The following is a 19,173-nucleotide window of genomic DNA, read 5'->3' as shown; positions in this document are numbered from 1 at the left end:
GGGGGAGTTAGGACATAAAACAGAAAACTTCAAACTACCCTGATTGCTGTCTGAATAATTGCCCCTCAGGCAGCCCTCACCCAATGTGGAGAATGAATATGTCAACTGGCCATATGGGGGCTGATGATTGACACGTAGTTGGGTCAAAGAGAATAAAATCAATAATGGAAGAAATCTGAGGCAACAACTTTACCTACGGTTAGTACCACGTCAATAAGCAGAGTTTCAAAATGAGTTTAGGGTGAGACTTCCTAGTTTGGATCAACAAAGAATTAGTAGACCTGCAGATGTTTCTTGTCCAAAAAAAAGAAGTTATGTCTTACCATAACGTTCCATCTGTGTTGTTGATCTTCGTTCATTCATTACTAATGGGTTATCGGTTCCATCCTCGGAACCGAGCCAGCCAATATCAAGCTCGCGTCAGCCAAAAACTCTTGCGCCAAGGTCCTACCCAGAATGCTCTGCTCCCTGTTACCTCAGATTGAGTTTACAAGCTCACAGATAAAAGTAGAGGCTACCTCTGGTCATAACAGACCTACAATAAAGGAGTACATGAGCTTAACCAGGAGCCTCTGGATGGGGGACGGAGGGTGGGAAGTAATGAATGAATGAAGATCAACAACACAGATGGAACATTATGGTAAGACATAACTTCTTTATCTGATGTTAATCTTCATTCATTCCTTACTGATGGGACAGAGTCCCCAGCTACCTGTATCCCTGGGTGGCCCTCATGGAAGGACATTCCTGAGCACCATGGAGCCAAAGGAAGCTCTACGTCTGGAGGTCAAGTCCAACTTGTAATGAAGAATAAAGGTATGAGGTTTGGCCCAAGTTGCAGCTGAGGAAATATCATTGAGGGAAGCCTTAGCATGGAAAGCTGCTGAAGTTGCCATAGATCTTGTAGAATGTGCTTTCACTCTGAGGCAAGGTGAGATTGTTTTTGTAGATAAAGGTAATACAATTTCTCAACCATGAAGCCAATGTAACTTTTGATACAAGATGACCTCATCTAGGTCCAGAAAAAGCCAGAAACAGTTGGTCTGATTTACGGGTAGATTTTGTTCTGTCCAGATAAAATTGTATTTGCCTATTAACATCCAATGAGTGCAGGCAATACTCTCCCTTGTTAGAATGGTTAGGAAAGAACACTGGAAGATCAACAGATTGGTTGACAGATCGCTCTGACACCACTTTTGGTAAAAAGGAAGAATTAGTTCTCAGTGATACCCTATCCTTATGGAAGGTAAGATAGGGAGGTTTGATGCATAAGACTTGAAGTTCTGACAAGCATCTGGCTGATGTGATTGCAATCAGAAACAAAGTTTTCCAAGAGAGATATTGTACATCACATGATGATGCAGGTTCAAAGGGGGGAGCTGTTAGAGCTTGCAGAACCAATGCCAAACCCCAAAGTTGTACCGGTTCTCTAAAGGGAGATTTTAGGTGGATAACCCCTTTCAAGAAAGTTTTACAGAGTCTGTGCGACATAAGTGAAGAATCTTGAAAACCAATGTGAAAATTTGAGATGGCAACTAAATGCACACGAATAGTAGAGGCAGACACCCCAGAGTGAAAAAGATGTGATAAGTAATCCAGTACCACTGAAACTGGGGCTGACAAGGGGTCTAACTGTTTATTCGGTTTACCTTTAGATGTGCGTTTTGCACACAGGCGAACACCACTTGTGCAAAAGGCAGTCTGCAAGATTTGCAAACGCTGAATGGAAAAAGGTTTGAATATGCAATCAGCGAATGCACAGTGGGATTCGTTCATTGCACATTCGACATTCTGGGGTGGATTGCCCTATAGTGGGGATCGGGAAATGGTTCCTTTCCCCACTGTAGTGCGATCTCGGATTTAGAATAATAAAGTAGGGGGTGTGGGGGGTGCAGGGGGCATTAAGGACTGTCAATGTTTACACTTTCGTGGTTTTGAGTTGCTCATATGAGCACTCGAACCACTGTGATTCGAGTTTTTAAAGGTAAACCGTTTATTCGCTGCCCATAGAGAAAACCTTTACCATTTGCTAAGACAAATTAGTCTGATGGACAATTTATGAGATGCAATAAGAATATTGCGCACAGGGGACGAGAGGTTTTCATGCCTGGCAATCACTAGAAGTGAAGAAACCAAGCTGACAGTTTCAGGGTTGTTAGATTGGGGTGAATCAAACCCTATGGATGGGAGATCAATGTTGGTGATGAATTGAGGATCCATGGTTGATCTAACAGGTGAGGCCAGAGGAAGGGAAACCAGACTTGTCGAGGCCAGTATGGAGCAATGAGGACCACTTTGCTCTTCAACTGTTGTGCTTTCTTCAGAAATTGAGAGATGAGGGGAAGAGGAGGATAAGCATAAAGTAGACCAGAGGGCAAAGCGTGGACTAGAGCATCTCTCGGTGACTGTCCCCGAGGGGGGATTAGGGCAAAATAGTCACTGTACTTGTAAGTTGGTTGGGGAGGCAAATAGGTAGCAGCAAGGCTGGCCCCAGAGGTTGAAGATTTTTGCCGCTATCATAGGATTAAGGGACCACTGATGAGGTTGCAGAGTGCACCTGCTCAATTTGTCCACTATCACGTTGGAGCTCCCGGGAATGTGCACTGCAATTAGAAAGTGGTTGGAAGCTATTGCCCATTACCATATTCTCAAGGCCTCTTGGCATAACGAGTAAGATCTGGTGCCCCCTTGTTTGTTGATATACCAGACCACTGACATGTTGTCTGATTGGATCGCAATAGTCCCTGACGGAAGGATGGAATGAAATGCCTGCAATGCTAGTAGCACTACCCTCAGTTCCAGGACACTGATATGCAAAAGGGTCCCTGTCTCCGACCGTGTGCCTTGGACTGAGTTTCCCTGACATAGCCCCCCCCCACCCAATCAGGGTGGCGTCCATGGTCACCGTGACTATCGGTTGATGGGGGTTGAAGGGGCAAGACCACTGTTGGGATTTCGAGACGTCCACCAGAGTAAATCTTGCTTGCATTTCTGAAATACACTTATCTGAAAAGACAAAGTATGTTGTAGAGTTTATCACTGAGTGAGAAGTAGCCACTGAAGGAGCCTCATGTGGAATCTGGCTAGAGGAACAATGGAGATCGAGTCTGCCATTGACCCCAAGAGTTGGAGTACAGATCAAGCGGGAGATTTGTGGAGACAGAGCAGCGGCTGAACTTGTTGCCTTATTCTCTGAAGCCTGTGGTCCAGAAGGGATGCTGTGCAATTTCTTGTGTCCAACAGTACCCCTATAAATTCCAAAGACTGAGTTGGGGTCGTGTTGGATTTCTCCCAGTTTATAGTGATTCCCAGGCTTTGAGCTGTTAGGAGAGTGTAGTGCAGGGCTTCTTCCAGTAGACGCTTGGTGGGGGCGGTGAGGTGCCAGTCATCTAGATATGATAATGCCTGGAATCCTTGAAGTCGCAAGTGAGTGATAACCACTGCCATGCATTTGGTGAACCCTCTGGGGGCTGCAGACACACCGAAGGGCAGAGCTCAAAACTGGTAGTGACTGGCTCCTATGCAGAAGCGGAGGTATCTTCTTGAGCGTTTGTCCATTTTTATGTGGTAATACGCATCTTGAAGATCTACAGAGCACATCTAATCATCTTCTTCCAGAAGAGGAAGGATAGAATGAACCGTGACCATCTGGAATTTCTCTGTTTTTACAAATTTGTTCAGTGTGCCGAGATCCAGAATTGGTCTCCAGTCACCTGTCTTTTTTGGCACTAAAAAGAACCTTGAGTAAAAACTGGATCCTATCTGGTCTGGGGGGACCATCTGGATGACTCATTTTTTGTAGCAACTTTTGGATTTCATGTGTTGCTGCTTCCCTTTGACTGGGTGGAACATCAGGTAATACTCTGGATGAGACTGGACAAAGATGGAAGGGGATGCAATAGCCTCTGGATATTATCCATTGTACCCAAGAGTCGGGGGTTATATTTTGCCAGGCAGCGGGGTACAAGGAAAAACTACCCCTGACTGCTTCCAGAGGTGAGCAGTTAGGCAATGCTTCAGGAGTGCTGATAGGGTTTGACCAGAGAAGGAATCTCTAGAACCCCAGTTTCACAGACCTCGTCTGCCCCAAAAGGGGTGTCTTCCATTGGAGTTTCCCCCTCTGCCTCTAAGGGAGAACTCGGTACATGCATCCCGGAAAGAGCCCTGTGATTTCCTGTGCCACATTTTCCCGCACATCTGATTTCTGGAGTAGATTCGCTGAGGAGTGGAGTGTCTGGCACAAACAGCAGACAGGGTCTTGCCATCCTGTTCACACCTTGCCAGTGTATCTTTCACTTTAGGGCCAAACAAAGAAGTGGCCTTGATGGGGCATTAACGAAGGAAGCCTTAAAGGAGTCCGCAAAGGTGCACCCAGGCATGCTGTCTGGTGACTATACCCACGCCTGCTGCTCTAGCCACCCCTTCCGTTGCATGAGAAATAAGATGCATGGAAGAGTTGGAAATGGACTCTAGGGTGGCTGAGAAGCCATGTTGTCATGGACATCATCAGAAACAGCTCCTGCCAAGGTTTCAGAGAGTTGGTTGATAAGATCCCTCTGAACCCTGGTAAAGTGTGCCAAATAGTTCAAAGACCTTACGGCAAAGGTCGATGAAGCAAACACATGCTTCCCTAGTCTGTCAATCACCCAGGACTCCTTGGGCGGATGGACAGTTTGTCTCTCTTCTGCCAAATCCTTCTTAGTTGCAGCTGCCACCACCATAGCATCTACTGGAAGACCTCATGACCAATGTGGGTGCACAGCTGGGGGCGATAATATTTTATCCGTTCTCCTTAGTATCGTTTTCAGGGTGTCAGGAGCCTTCCATGCGTGCTGGATGAGCTCATAGGCAGGCGGGGTGACCCAGGAGGTAGGGGGCTGGGCAAGAAAAGCCTCCAGGAATACAGATTCATCAAAAGAAGGATTAGAGGACTTACAGTCACCCCTCTAAGGATCTTGAGGATGTCACCAAAGGACACTTCATCAGAGGGTGACCGTGGGGACCCTTCCCCGTCATCAAAATCTGTATCTTCAGTCAATGACTCCTCAGTGGAGTCCATGTGCTTCTTCTTTCACAATGCTTTGTGAGGTACTTCCTCAGTGGGAGTCGTCTGAGGAAGAAAAACCTGAGGCCCTTGTGTCTGATGGTTGTGGCTTGTGACACTTGCGGCACAGAGGGGGGAAGAGGACTCTGACAAGTGGGATTTGCCTGGGGAGGCAAGCGCCCTCTCCATGGCCTGAAAGGCCAGTTCACCCAAGGAGGAATGGGAGCCTGGAACAGAGCATGACAACCTCGGAACTGGGGTCACACCCAGCCCCAATGAGCCCACCCCCAGACCAGGAGTCTCAAGAGTACCGTTAACCATGAAAAAGCGAGGACCCCTGGAGGATGCCACAGAAAACAATCAGCATTGAACCAGGAATGCCCTCCCCCATGGCACAGCTACTGGCCTGAGAAGAGCCTGATGTCCAGTGCACCGAGGGCCACAAGGACGACTCCAGTCCCAAAGTGAGCTCCACTATTGGAGTCGGAGGAAGGAAAGCTGCTGTCGGAGTAATAGGCTTTGAAACTTGGGTAGACGTCGAAGGAGGAGTGTACGATGGAGTTTGAGGAGATATACGTTCACCTGATGGAGGGAAGGTGGACTTCAATGGGTGACAGAAGCCTTTGGCCACAAGCACCTGCTCAACAAGCCGCAACACATCTTGTTCAGTGAGACTCTTGGTTGAACTCATGGAGAAAGCTGATGGCGATTCTGACCTTTCTTGAAAAGGACTACATTGACTGCCAGAAAATGGATCCAATGAAGGAGAACACTTGGTCCTTGCTAATTCAATAGGTGCAGAGCCCGGAACCAAGGATATCTGCACCAAAGAAAACGGTGTGGAAGTAGTCTGTGCCGACATCAGCACCATAGTAGTTGAAGGTGTCTGCACTGTAAAGGCAAAAGTCTGTCCCCATGGGTTTGGTGCCGTCGAGGAAAGTGTCTGCACTGATAAGGACAGTACCGAAGAACATGGCACAGAAAATGTCTGCGTCGTGGAGTAAAGAAAAGTCATACTTGGAGCCGAAGGGGACTGTACCTGCATGGACAGTGCCGGTAAGGGCTGTGACAGAACTGTCAGAGCCATAGTTGTCTACACCGGGAACTCCGGTGCCAGTATTGATAAGGAAGACATGGCTGGAGCTAGAATCATTTGGGGCGGCGCAGAGCCTGGAGCCGATAGCGTCACAGGTGGCAGCTCCAAAGTAGTAATCAATTTTACCTTCTTATAAGTCAACACCTTACGATCTACAGAGGGAGAAGAGGGGAGCAACTTCAATGATGAAGAGGAAGAATGCCTTTTACAGGGTTTAACAGGAGGTGGTGAGCCCTCTGACCCAGAAACAACCTCAGAGAAAGGAGACTTGGGAAGACCTTTCAAACTTAACTTATTCTTCCTCTTGTTAAGAGGCCTGGTAGAAAAATGTTTACAAATCAAACTCGGGGGGGGGGGGGACAGTAGACACAAGTCATGGCCAATGGAAAGCGGTAACTTACAGCCGCAATCCTTACACTGCTTGAAACCAATGCTACTTTTCTTATCCAACATGATGTGGAGAAGAACAGTACCAAAAGGAAGAGGAAAGGCTACCCAAAAGGGTAAGATGAGAAAAGGAAGGATTACCAATGATGGTAATGAAGAATTACCTCAAAGGTAAGAAAAAGGGTAATAAAGGGAAAAGACTAAAGGGAGAGAGTCTAAAGTATACAATAGGATACGAAAATATAAGTAGAAACTATTTGAAAATATTTAAAGTAAGAACAATGTATAAAACCTTTAAAAAATTAGACAGCTGACAGAGTGGTTTGACACGGCTGTACAGCAACGCGGCAAACGAGATCTAAGGTAACAGGGAGCAGAGCATTCTGTGTAGGACCTTGGCTCGAGAGTTTTTGGCTGACGCGAGCTTGATATTGGCTGGCTCAGTTCCGAGGACGGAACCGATAACCCATCAATAAGGAATGAACGAAGATTAACAACATCAGATCACTACGTTTTTACTTTGACAGTTCTTAATTGCCACTAAGGGACAGCTATCTACAACCACTTACTACAAAAGAGTAAAGTACAACAGATGATGAGGGGCTAGTTAGGTTGTACATTAAAATCTTATAGACTATTGCACATTTTATTTTATTCATTTTTTAGTCATTCAGGCTCACAAAGAATATGTGCCTTTCCAGAAGTGATCTTGAGATTGCTGCCTGATGAAATAACAAGGTCAATGTAACCCAGAATGTACAAGCAAACTAAGGAAATAAAATGTAGAGCTAATAAAGCTCATTAGCAGCCCATTCGGCAGCTTAAACGGATGCTTTTTGACCTGCTCGGGTTCTAGTTTTTCACTGGTTTTTAGCCTGTAACGGCTATGTTATTAAATTGAAGCTAGCTTTACTCTGGGGCTTAAAACAGCTGCTGTAGGTCTTGTTTGAGTACTATTTTTTAGCCTGTAATGGCTGTATTGAAAGTTGGGAACTAATTCACCTCGCAGGTTATATGGCTGATGTATGTCTTGCTTGGGCACTATTTTTAGCCTCTATCGGCTATTCTGTATATTGGGAGCCAGTTCTAGTCGGCTGATTAATCAGCTGCTGTCTGTGTAGCTAGTGTACTAGATTTTTAGCCTATTTACGGCTACTTCGTAAGTTAGGGGCTAGTTTCTAGTTTTTATTTCCTTAAATAAAATAAAACTGTATGGCCATTAGCATCTCGTGGCCCACGTGGAAGTCACTATGTGCGTGCTGAAACCCACCAGTCGATGCAACTGCTGCTTGTGCTACAGCCATCAAGAAGATTGGGAACCATATCTACTTTTACTTATTTTTATTTTTAAAATAGAAAACTTAATAAATACATACATAAATAAACAATTAAAAAGGTCGGGAATAGCCTTTTATCATCACGCTAACCATTTGGAAGCTAGTAAGTGAGAGCCTATGCTCACTTGTTGATCCCCATGCTGTTTGTATTGCCTTTGGGAACTAATTTCTAGCCTGCAACAGCTACTACTTTCCCTCAGGGAGCTACTCATAACAGTTACTTGCCCTATTAAGTGTATAAGCTATTGTTTTAGCCTTTCTCAATAGCCCTCACGCTATCAGCTATAAAGTTAATTATCTCTACATTTTACTGTAACAATTAAGGGTCTCATGGAGTAGATACCTTAAAAAACTTTTTTAATAACTAGTAACATCCAGTGAGTGCTCTGTTGCTAATCTCAAAAGATAACTCCTCTACCATTATGACTGGCATGCTAGCCTAGTCAGCGAATGGTAACTGTGGAATGCTAAGACTACATTAATGGGAACTATTTAGAGGTAAAATGCCTGAATATCTGTCCCTGTTAGTCACTGCATACTTCTACAGAATTGTTTAATGATGCACTATATGTTGTAATAAATAATGTGCTGCCTCCTTTGACCAAAGCTTAGTGTAGAGTATGAGCCTGCCTGCTACCACAGCCCTAACTCACACCAGGTGATTATACACTGAAATCCTGATATTTCTAAATGCATTTTTCCTGATTTATGGCTATACTGTTTTTCTCATGCATTTATGTCTGTTTATTTCTTTAAGCTAACAAGTAGTATGTTGCCCTCTTGAGCCTACAGAATATGACCTGCTAATTAATATCACAGAATTACAATCCCACTTATGATACTGGTAGCTTCTAGCATTAATAAGTGAATTTACAAATGCTGTTTTTTATAAAATTGCCTTAACTATCATACATAATGCTAGCTTCTTGCTACTCACCACCACTGTTGTCTCTCTCTCCCACAAGTACCCTGCTCTTCATTGTGCTGTTACAGTCTATAATTTCTGAGAACCTACCTACCTGGTGACAAAGGACCCGTCCAACAAATAAACACTGGTTTCATCTCTCAGCCTCTACTCCCTGCTCCCTCTCTCAATGAAACAAGAAAGTATGTTATCTATGTCCTGCCTGTAAAGCCTACTACCGTCCACTGTTGCTTCAGGGGTTCTAAAGCACGCTCTGAGTCTGGACAGCCAGCAGCCTTTACCCCCCCAACTATCTACCCTGTAACCAAAACTCCTCAACCACCTCATAGTACCCCTCTTACTAAGTTTTCCCCCTTCCCTAATCTGACACTAGCTAACCTCCCTTAATGTATTGCCTGTAATACTAGCTTTGTCCAGTAGGTGGCACCCCCATCCCATCCTTTATTTTCCTGCTTATCCATCTGTTATTCTGCTTTTATTACTTCTAAACTTCTAATGACCTTGAACCACTCTTAAACCTCACACTTTACCCCTTTATTTTAACTCGCTACACCCTCCTGTTTTTCTAATAGACTCCTTACTTATCTCTGCTCCTTCCCACTTTAGACTTACTTAACTTACCTTCAGTAATCAGCTCTGCTGATTGTTTCTCCTCTAGCTGCTCCATTACCTGTTTCTACCTGCTCCGTTCGCCCTGCAGGCTCACTCCTCTCCCCTACCCTACCCCCAATTTCCACACACCCCCAGTGCTGTTACACTTATACATCTACAAACACACCCCCTCCACTTATCACCCTATCACAGACTACTTCTACTTAACAACCCCACCCCCTACCTCAATTTCCTTTATCAGTTTTTACCTTTTAAGTCCACACCTTAACCTCTCCACTCTACTTCATTCCAGTATCGCTAACATTATACAGCCTTCTCTCCTACACCCACCTCTATTGTATTGTATAACAAGCGTCTTCTCTCAACCAGCTCTACCTCTTACAGCACCCTCTCCTTTCTACCACCTCTATTTTATCATTTACTAGACACCTTACTTCAATGTACTCTATCTTCACATCCAAATGGCCCTAACACACAATTTTATTCACACACACCTACCACTCAACTACTATTCTAGTTTCTCTTACTCTTCCATACACACTAACCTTCTTTGAACATTTTTCACTTCCTCAACACCACCACCCCCTACCAGCAAACTCTACCAGTTTCTCACATACATTCCCTCAACCACATTAATATAACCTACACTTCTATCTACATACTTCCAAAGTACCACAGATCTACCCATGTGACTTACTTCCATGACAAAAAAAACCCACACAACTACTACAAAATCCTAAAGTTAATACAATATCCTCAAAAACACCCCCTATTGGATGGTGATATTCATCCAAACCCTGGCCCCAATACAAGTGTTCCCAGATACCCAAACAACCCAACATCTCATGCTACCATTACCCCAAAAAGACCATCTAACTCCCTCTTGATAGCTCACCTCAACATCCGTAGTGTTAACAATAAAATTACCCACCTACATGCACTCTTAGAAGTGCATGCATTCGATATTCTCTGTATTACAGAGACATGGCTAACGCCCTCAACTCAGGACCATGAAATTACCCATCCTGGGTATGACATCGTGAGATGCAACCGCAAAACCAAAAAGGGTGGAGGTGTAGCCATTTTGTATAAATCAGAACTCCAAGTTTCACTCTTCAATGCGCTCCTGCCCTCAAACACTAATGCAGAAATCCTTATTGCTAAACTTCAAATCAACAACTCCAAAGCTATCTAATTTGTTCCTATCTTCCCCTGGAAACAATATCAATACTCTTGAAAACATACTTAGTTGCCTCTCTACTCACCTACCTCAGGAAACCATTGTGCTAGGTGACTTTAATATAGACTGGGCAACCTGTGGCTTCCCCTAATCCTATCAATCATATAAATCTTTATGGATTCTCGCAAATAATAACCACACCTACTAGAATCCATAAACCAAGCAACAAGGAAACCACCCTAGACTGGATCCTTCTAAACAGCCATTTTGATACTTATAAACCAGGAATCCTTCCAGACGATATCAGTGACCATGCTCTAACCTATATTATTAAACAAAGAGTTCATAGCCCTAATACTAATATTTTTAAAACCTCCCATTCTAAAAAAAAACTTAAAACCAGAAACCTTCCAAAATGAACTGACAGCATGTGACTGATCTCCATTGTATCATCTTCAACTTGATAAAGCAGTGACCTACTTTAATACTAAATTCCTACAAATCTTAGATTACCATGCCCCCTACCGCTCTTCCCGAAAAAGTACCAAAATTGCCCCATGGCTCACAAAACAAACTAGGCAAAAAATCCTCTTAAGAAATAAAATGTGGTCCAAGTGGAGAGCCTCTAAAAATCCATCAGATCACCTTTATTTTAAACAGTTAAGAAATGCCACCAAAAAAAGACATTCTACAAGACAAAAAAAAAAAAAACTACTACCTTCACCTCCAACAAACCCACCAACAAAAACCACAAATGTTCTGGTCAGGCATCAACAAAGTACTTCAGCCAGGCCATTCTAAATATCCTGCACCATCAGGATTCAACCATAACTCTAATCAAATTCCCAATGCCTTTAATAACTATTTTACTGAAGCCATTCAAACCCTAGCTAATACATTACCACCTACTACCACCTCCCCATTAAACACCATGAATAGTCCAGCTCCAAACTTTCATATACAACCTGTACCTACATCCCTCATTTGCAACCTCCTTCAAAAACTCAAACCATGCACCCCTTCTGCTGACTGTCTTCCAGCTGAATACCTACAAATCGCAGCTAAAGCCATTGCCTATCCCATCTTCATCCTTATAAATAAAACAATTTTGGAAAGCACAATCCCTTTCATATAGAAAGTCTCCCATATCATCCCACTACACAAAGGCGGGACATCTACTGAGCTTTCCAACTTTCGTCCAATCGCCTTACTCTCTCCAACAGCTAAAATAACGGTAAAATGCATCCACAGACAACTGCTTGACCACCTTCTCCAAAATAATTTACTTGCCAACTGCCAACATGGCTTTAGACCTTTCCATAGCACAACTGCCTTGCTATCCTTTTCTGACTGTATAAACAAAAATTGTAACTATAACTCTCTTTCCTCAGCACTATTTATTGACCTTTCAAAAACCTTTGATATGGTCAATCATCACATGCTTATTGATTTACTAAAAGCCCAATCACTGGACCCACAATCAGTACGCTGGTTTAAATCTTATTTAGAAAACAGACAACAAGCAGTGCTTTGGGATAAAAATCTTTCTACACTCCTCCCTGTGAACATAGGAGTTCCACAAGGCTCTATTTTCGGCCCGCTTCTCTTTTCACTGTTTATTAATGCTCTACATGCAAAAATTCCTCAAGCCACCTGCATACAATATGCAGATGACTCTACCTTAATATGTTCAGCTAAGTCCACTACCTCACTCCAGACCCTCACCCAGACAGTATTTAGCACTGTTGAAAATTGGTTCACGCAACACTGCCTCCTGCTGAACCCCCAAAAAACAAAATTATTGCTGTTTGCTCCTACTCAAAAGTCATTACAACTTCACTTCACAGTAACCTCTGTAGAACTAATATATCCCCTGACACCATAACTCGACTCCTCGGAATAACAATTGACAACAACCTCAGCTATGATGACCATATTAATACTACTATAAAGTCTGTCAACAAAAAACTAGGCACCCTTTATGGAATCAAACCCTTCCTTACCCCTATAGCCAGAACCACTATTGCCCAGACCCACCTAATCTCTTCCCTGTTCTATGCTTCTGCTATATATATATATATATATATATATATATATATATATATATATATATATATATATATATATATATATATATATATATATATATATATATATATATATATATATACCAATCTCACTAAAAACAACCTTTCCAAACTTTCAACCAGTTACAATAACATAGCCCGATTTGCCACTGGCACCCCCTTTAGAACTCACCACTGCCACAACCTAAAACAACTGGGATGGTTAGAACTGCAGAACCAACTACTTTGTCAACAACTTCTTATCACTCAAAAGATCATTTACCACCCTAATAATAACCCTATCCTCACTAACTTGATTACCCCCTATAAAAATCTTGCAACACTACGCTCAGCTAATAAGCTTCTAGTTTCCACTATTAAATCCAACAACAAAGTTGGGGACTTGCTTTTCACCAACACAGTGGGAAAAACCTGGAACCAGCTTCCTAGTGAACCTTCTACCCTTGCTTCCACACTGCTTTTTAAAAAAACATCTTAAACAGTATCTAAAAACTCACTGGCTCGGTCCCTGCTCTAACCCTGACTGATATCTCATTTCCCCTTCTTGCTCTCCCAATGCTTCTCTACTCCATTGTTCTATGTTGCCTACCTGAAATAAAGATTTGTTCAAAAAAAAAAAAAAAAAAATATATATATATATATATATATATATATATATATATTTTTTTTCAGTTTTTTTTGGAATCTCCATATAGTTTTTTTAGCTCTCAAATGTTGTTTGTTTCTCTATATTTGATCTTGGCTTAAACACACTAAAGAACTCTGTACAAGCTTATCGTACCTACAATTTAAACAATGTACTATAACTCATTTTACTATTGATATATATTGCATGCTTTGTCACTGCCGATGCTTGGAGCTTTTCTCCCTGGGCCTCTACTGAAAATGGGCATATATCCAGTTAGACCAGCCCGGTCAACAAATGTAAAATAAATATATAAATAAATAATATTCATGTCACAATACAGCTAATACACAGAAAAGTCCCTTGTGGAAATGACAAGAAAGTTCTTGCCTTACAGAATAAAAATACACTGTTGAAATGCTGAAAAGGCAACAAATCTCTCTCACTTAAGAACTTCATTCAGTTCCTTAGTATCCAAAATCTGTGCAACAGATACAAAATTAATTAATGGCAAGCCATCTCTTCTAGTATGCCTTCTGTTTTTGAAAGCATTTTTTTTTAGTAAGACACTCTCTCAAAGGAAGCCTTTTGTGCTGCCAGATGTAGCCCTAGGGAGATACGGATCATTTCATTTTAAACTGCTCCAGTAACTTAAAACTAATAGGCAGTTGCTTAACATGGAAAACGTAACAGGATCAATCTCTGAATTATACCATAATCCTTCCTGCAAACATCTCCAGAACTACTCTTTCTTTTGTACGTCACTATTTTAAGCTGCCTGAGGCACACATAACTATAACACTAGTAGGACAGGTAATAAAATACTTCTCAAATCTCTCATGGATGACATAACATAAACATAGCCAAAGGAATTTGACCATCCATCATGTTAGCCATTACTCATAATGAAATATGAAGGAACATGATAGAATGATAACAAAAACGTAATATGATCACTATGGTCAACAGCCAGTTGCTCCTAACTGGGAAAACTGTGAAAACATAACATTTAGGCATAATGTAACTTTTATGACAGGTCATTTAACTGCTTAAATCCATCATTTTTAATTTTAGTTCGAAAAAAGCAATAAAGTGCAGACAAAAATGAAAAATCTCAAGAACCTAGAGTGCAAGATTGATTGATTTTTACCTAATTTACTACTTGACTGTTTGCAGAGTCGCGTACCGTATCATTTATCCTTTAAAATTAACCTGTGCACAGATTTTACTACCCTCCATCCCACTCGGTTCACTTATGCCTAATGGCCAACACTATTACACAGTTTACAATATGTATCCCCCATATTTATACCTTTAGAATCCCAGCATGTTCTTTTTTCTTCTTAGAAAGCCAAAAGTAACATACAGTTTAATGATTCAGCTAAACAATACATAAGGTATTTGTCAAAGGCTAGAACTACATATTTCTCGCATGCTAAAACTAGAGAGACCTGATACTTCTTTTCAATGGTTATATTCAATAGAAACTCTTATTCTCTCTCTCATAGTAGGATTCCCTTTGTCACAACCTACTGACATATTCAGAATGTTCCAACACAAATCATGACCCATCTAAACAAAGAAAATTAGCCTCTCAGGTCCCTCTTCCCATGTAATTCCCAAATTTGACCAAAATGAACACATACGCATATACATATAAATACACACACAGTGAGCATGCAAGTAAGAGCTGGGTGTCAGGTGACAGAGGCCCAACACTGAAGGAGGCACATACTGGAAGCACTGTTGAGTTGTGAGAGGCTTTTGTAGGACCCTGAGCAGGCAAACGTTGTTCTACAGGGGTGTCTTCACACACCCATTCGGATAAAGGCCACTATACATCAAGCATTACATATACTGATCCTTTCAATAGAACAAGGTAGTTTGGGGTTACCTGATTTGAAAGGGTATTTCACAGTTACACATATAAGGCTCCTATACATAGCATGAGCAGAAAGCTATAATTCAAAATGGAAAGGGGTGATGATGAAATAAGGGGGAAGCTGAAAAAATAAGGAGACGGGGATTTGGGATGCAGATCCTAAGGAGAATAACAAGAGTCATACAGAATGCTATATTCATAAAGTAGCAGACAGTATTCTAAGAACTATGCCAACATGAGAATGGAGCAAGGAGATTCTGCTGATAGGGATGAGTGCCACTAGGACTACAGAGAATAAACAAGAGGAGGCTAGAAATTACTGGAGAAAACTGGCAGTGGAAGCAAAGTATTGAGAGCAAATAATTAGAGAGTGAAGGGTAACAGAATGGGAACAGGCCACGAACACATTTGGACTGCAGGCTACAGATTGCCTTCCCTATCAAAGATTGCTAGAGTACAGGCGAAGAGAAAACAAAAGGGGGATCCCAAGTCAAAGACCAGCACTGGTAGAGTTTTTAATAGAATCTAGAACAGACGCTGCTGTTAAATAAAATTATATAACTGGTAGGGCATATAAAATATTACATAACTATAGGATCAATCAGAGGAAGTTAGAAAGAATCAGGAAGAGAAATTAGATAAGCAATTCACAAAGAAACAATGGGAAAATATATGTATGGCCCCCAAACATGCAACAAAGTCCAGAAGATTTAGGAATTTTGCTTGAAAGTGTTTGCATATGTATTTTATACCCCAAGCAGACTCAAAGAAATTTTTTTCAGTTGGACTACAAATGCTGGAGGCGTGATAAGGAAGCAAGAAGGAAGTGGAACATATTTTTTGGGAGTGTAATGCGTTAGCAGACTTTTAAAAATTCCCTGCAGACCACTCTGTCAGAAATAATTGGCAAGCAAAATGGGTGTAACTACAAAAATTATTTTTGAGCTCTGATACAGAATCAGACTAGCCTAGACATAGTAAGGCCTTGCTGAGTTTAAGTCTGGTAGCTGGCTAAAAAGCAATTAGTAGAACATGGAAATCAAAGTCTAAACCATTGCTCTCAATCGTCCCGAATTAACCAGGAGCACTTGTTTTTAAGCTTAAATAAGCTTACTTTCCTGAGTGCCCGGTTTGGGTGCAAGTACAACCGAGATCTACAGTAAAGCACCCTCTGTTCTGGCTGTAGACATCTCAGCCAATCAAAGCATTGCTTTACTGCACCTGTTTTGCATGCAGCCAGCCAGCATGCACCTTCGAACGTTTCTGTTTATGCGGAAGTTTATGCGGAAGTGGAAGTTGGGAAGTTATGCGGCTGCAGCAGACCTGGTGGATGGAGGGCTCAATTAGGTCTGCTCAGTCTGCATATCAGCAGCATCGATGGATGGTGGAAGGCTACCAATCTCTGGGGACTGAGTGAGCATGGCGTGCTACTTGATAGAAGGAAGGAATATCATGCGGCCATTTTATTTTGTGCAGCCTCTGAGAGAAGAGCTAGCTAATTCATCTTTGATAGAGATTTCGAGAGGGACACTGAAAGCGGAGGGGGATTGCCTTGCCATGGTGCCGGTGGTTCATCGTTTCTGTTCTCATGCCTGTGGTGTTTGGAATTGCTCCCGGGAGGTCTGTGGTTTCCAGTCTTTCTCCTGTAAGTATTTTCCAAACTATTTATGTAGTATTGCAGTATAACCCATCACTGCTCTTCATACAAAGATGTCTTCAACAACTAACTTTTTGGAAAAAATGTCACTTTAGCAGTTATAAGTGCTTCATTGCACTTTATTGAGGCAAATTCCTTTCTAAAATAATGTGAGATATAAATAGAAAAATGCTAGTGGGAGCTTCATGACCCAAGTGGCAGGAAAACTTCGAAATTAATAAACTGAAACACATCCTTTAATAGGCAGATGACAATGGTCCTAAAAGTCTACCATGAAGTTAACTATTGCACTGTAGAAACAAGTTCAATCTCATGGTATAATGGACACATAAGACATGAATAATATCTTTATGTATACTTGTCTTCCACTTTGACAACTATTAACTACACTGACTGGACCATATATCAGACAATATTACTCAAAATTACAATAAGGAACAGAAATTATACCTGACCAAGTCATTGCTGGTCCTTGACTACTTTATCCACCAAGTTCCCTAACATTTCCCTCTAACCAAATAAAATAACTGAGGTTGTTGTGTCTTTTGGTTTTTCCCGGTTAGGGGTCGCCACAGCGGAACTCTGGTCTGCTAATGATTGGCAGTTGATTTTTACATGCCGAGTTGCCAGCCCTGACGCACAACCTTCAACAAAGGTATGCCCGTTCACGCATGTCTCCACGCAGAAGACGCTCTAGCTGAGAATCAAACCGGACAGCGTCTTACTGTGAGGCGACAACGCTACCGCACCACCACTGCGGATAAATAAAATAACTGAGGTAAACTTTGACAATCTTTTGCTGGGTTCCATTTAAGCAGACTACAAATTTTAAAGTACATTCTCTCAAATAAATTATAAGGGTCTTGTATTTGTTAGATAACATTTCATTATGCCAAAGCCACTGTACTTATCTCCTGTGACAAAATTGCTAGTAACTGGAAGACTTTAGACTTGGTACTGATGGAGAGATTTGTTTCATAATCTACGTGGTTCATCTATTATCGACTAACTGGAGCAAAGTTTCCTGCCTTTAGATTTGGGCTCCTAGTTTGTCAGCTTATTATTTAATACTCTATTGTAAGATGTAAAATATTTTACTTAAAAGTGTTATGATGTCTCTCTTAAGTAAGGGGATCACTGCACCATATTATCACTGTTATCAGCTAGATTAATTTTATTTTATCCATTTGCAAGTTTAATCTATTATAGTAAGCTTTTTTGTATTATGTTGTAACTTAAGAATTTCACTCCGATTGTATGTATTCATTCTGGGGACAAACACATTTTATAATACTAAAACACACTGTTTTGCATTACTGATTGGTTGAGAATCAAATGTTTATAAACAGTTGTGGCCAACAGAATGTAGACTAATTAGGGTTCTAATGTGTCTGTTATTTTTAATCACAGGCTGCTCACTAAAAGCATTGTTGTTTCTGACTTCTGGTAGTGATATCACAGAGCTGTTTGTTTCCCTCCTCCTCTGCATGTTAGTGTTTTGAGTTTTATTCTGAATTTAGTCTTTTGACATCTATGGTTTAGTTTTCTTTACTTTTTAAATGTTTTGTTTTATTTTTGTTTATTTTTAACTATGCTTAGTCACATTTTTTGTGGTGGTTGTGGTAGTCAGAAAATATGAAAAGCTTACTGTAAGGATAACAGTACACTGAATGATAACGCTTTACAGTGATGAATCGTGCCCTTTCTCAATGACATTTTTTCAGATGACTTGCTAACCTAGTTGCCAAAAAATATTGCACCTTATCTAGCAGTTTTAGTGAACAATGGATTACTAATATGCTAGTGTCATGATGGACTTGTTGAAAAACTCGATCAAACTCTGGTTACTGTCTCTATATTTTAAACTCAGCTGACAGTGGGGCTGTGACCACCAACTGGATAAAGCAAACAAAATAAGCTTTGGGACTGTTCGTCATGTACTATTAACAAGATATACTCCCGTGACTTCTCTAGCAAGGTTATTTATTGCTTCTAAAAGTTATTTCATATTGAAAACATCTGGTCAAATCCAAAAATAATGGGGGGGTGACAATTTTTAAGTATTGCTCTTATGAAATTATAAAGTTGCTAGAATATGAAACTGAAATGGTTGTCATTATTTAGTGAATTCAGTCCTCACTGATTAGCCACAATAGTCATGCAAACCATAACTTTTAAGAGGAACAGATAACAGACCAAAGGTATGGGGTAAACATTTGGAAATTCTACGAACTTCTGGACAGTTGAAGTATGGACACAGTTGCTGGTAGTTGCTGGTGGAGCTGGCACAGTAATATATGTTCTGAGTTGATTCACAGGAGGGCCCTGATTTCTGGCAATA

The 19,173-nt window shown here is 41.3% G+C and overlaps 1 protein-coding gene across 1 annotated transcript in view; it reads right to left on the bottom strand.

The window, feature by feature from the left end:
- The window catches only part of PCSK7 (proprotein convertase subtilisin/kexin type 7), a 1,762,277-nt gene that overhangs the window by 943,426 nt on the left and 799,678 nt on the right, over positions 1–19,173 (bottom strand). The window lies entirely within an intron of this gene.

Source organism: Protopterus annectens, chromosome 8.part0, assembly GCF_019279795.1.
Source record: "Protopterus annectens isolate FY-2018-M chromosome 8.part0, PAN1.0, whole genome shotgun sequence".
Classification (NCBI taxonomy): Eukaryota; Metazoa; Chordata; order Ceratodontiformes; family Protopteridae; genus Protopterus; species Protopterus annectens.
The sequence above is the reverse complement of the archived record's forward strand: the minus strand, read 5'-3'. Positions and strand labels throughout refer to the sequence as shown.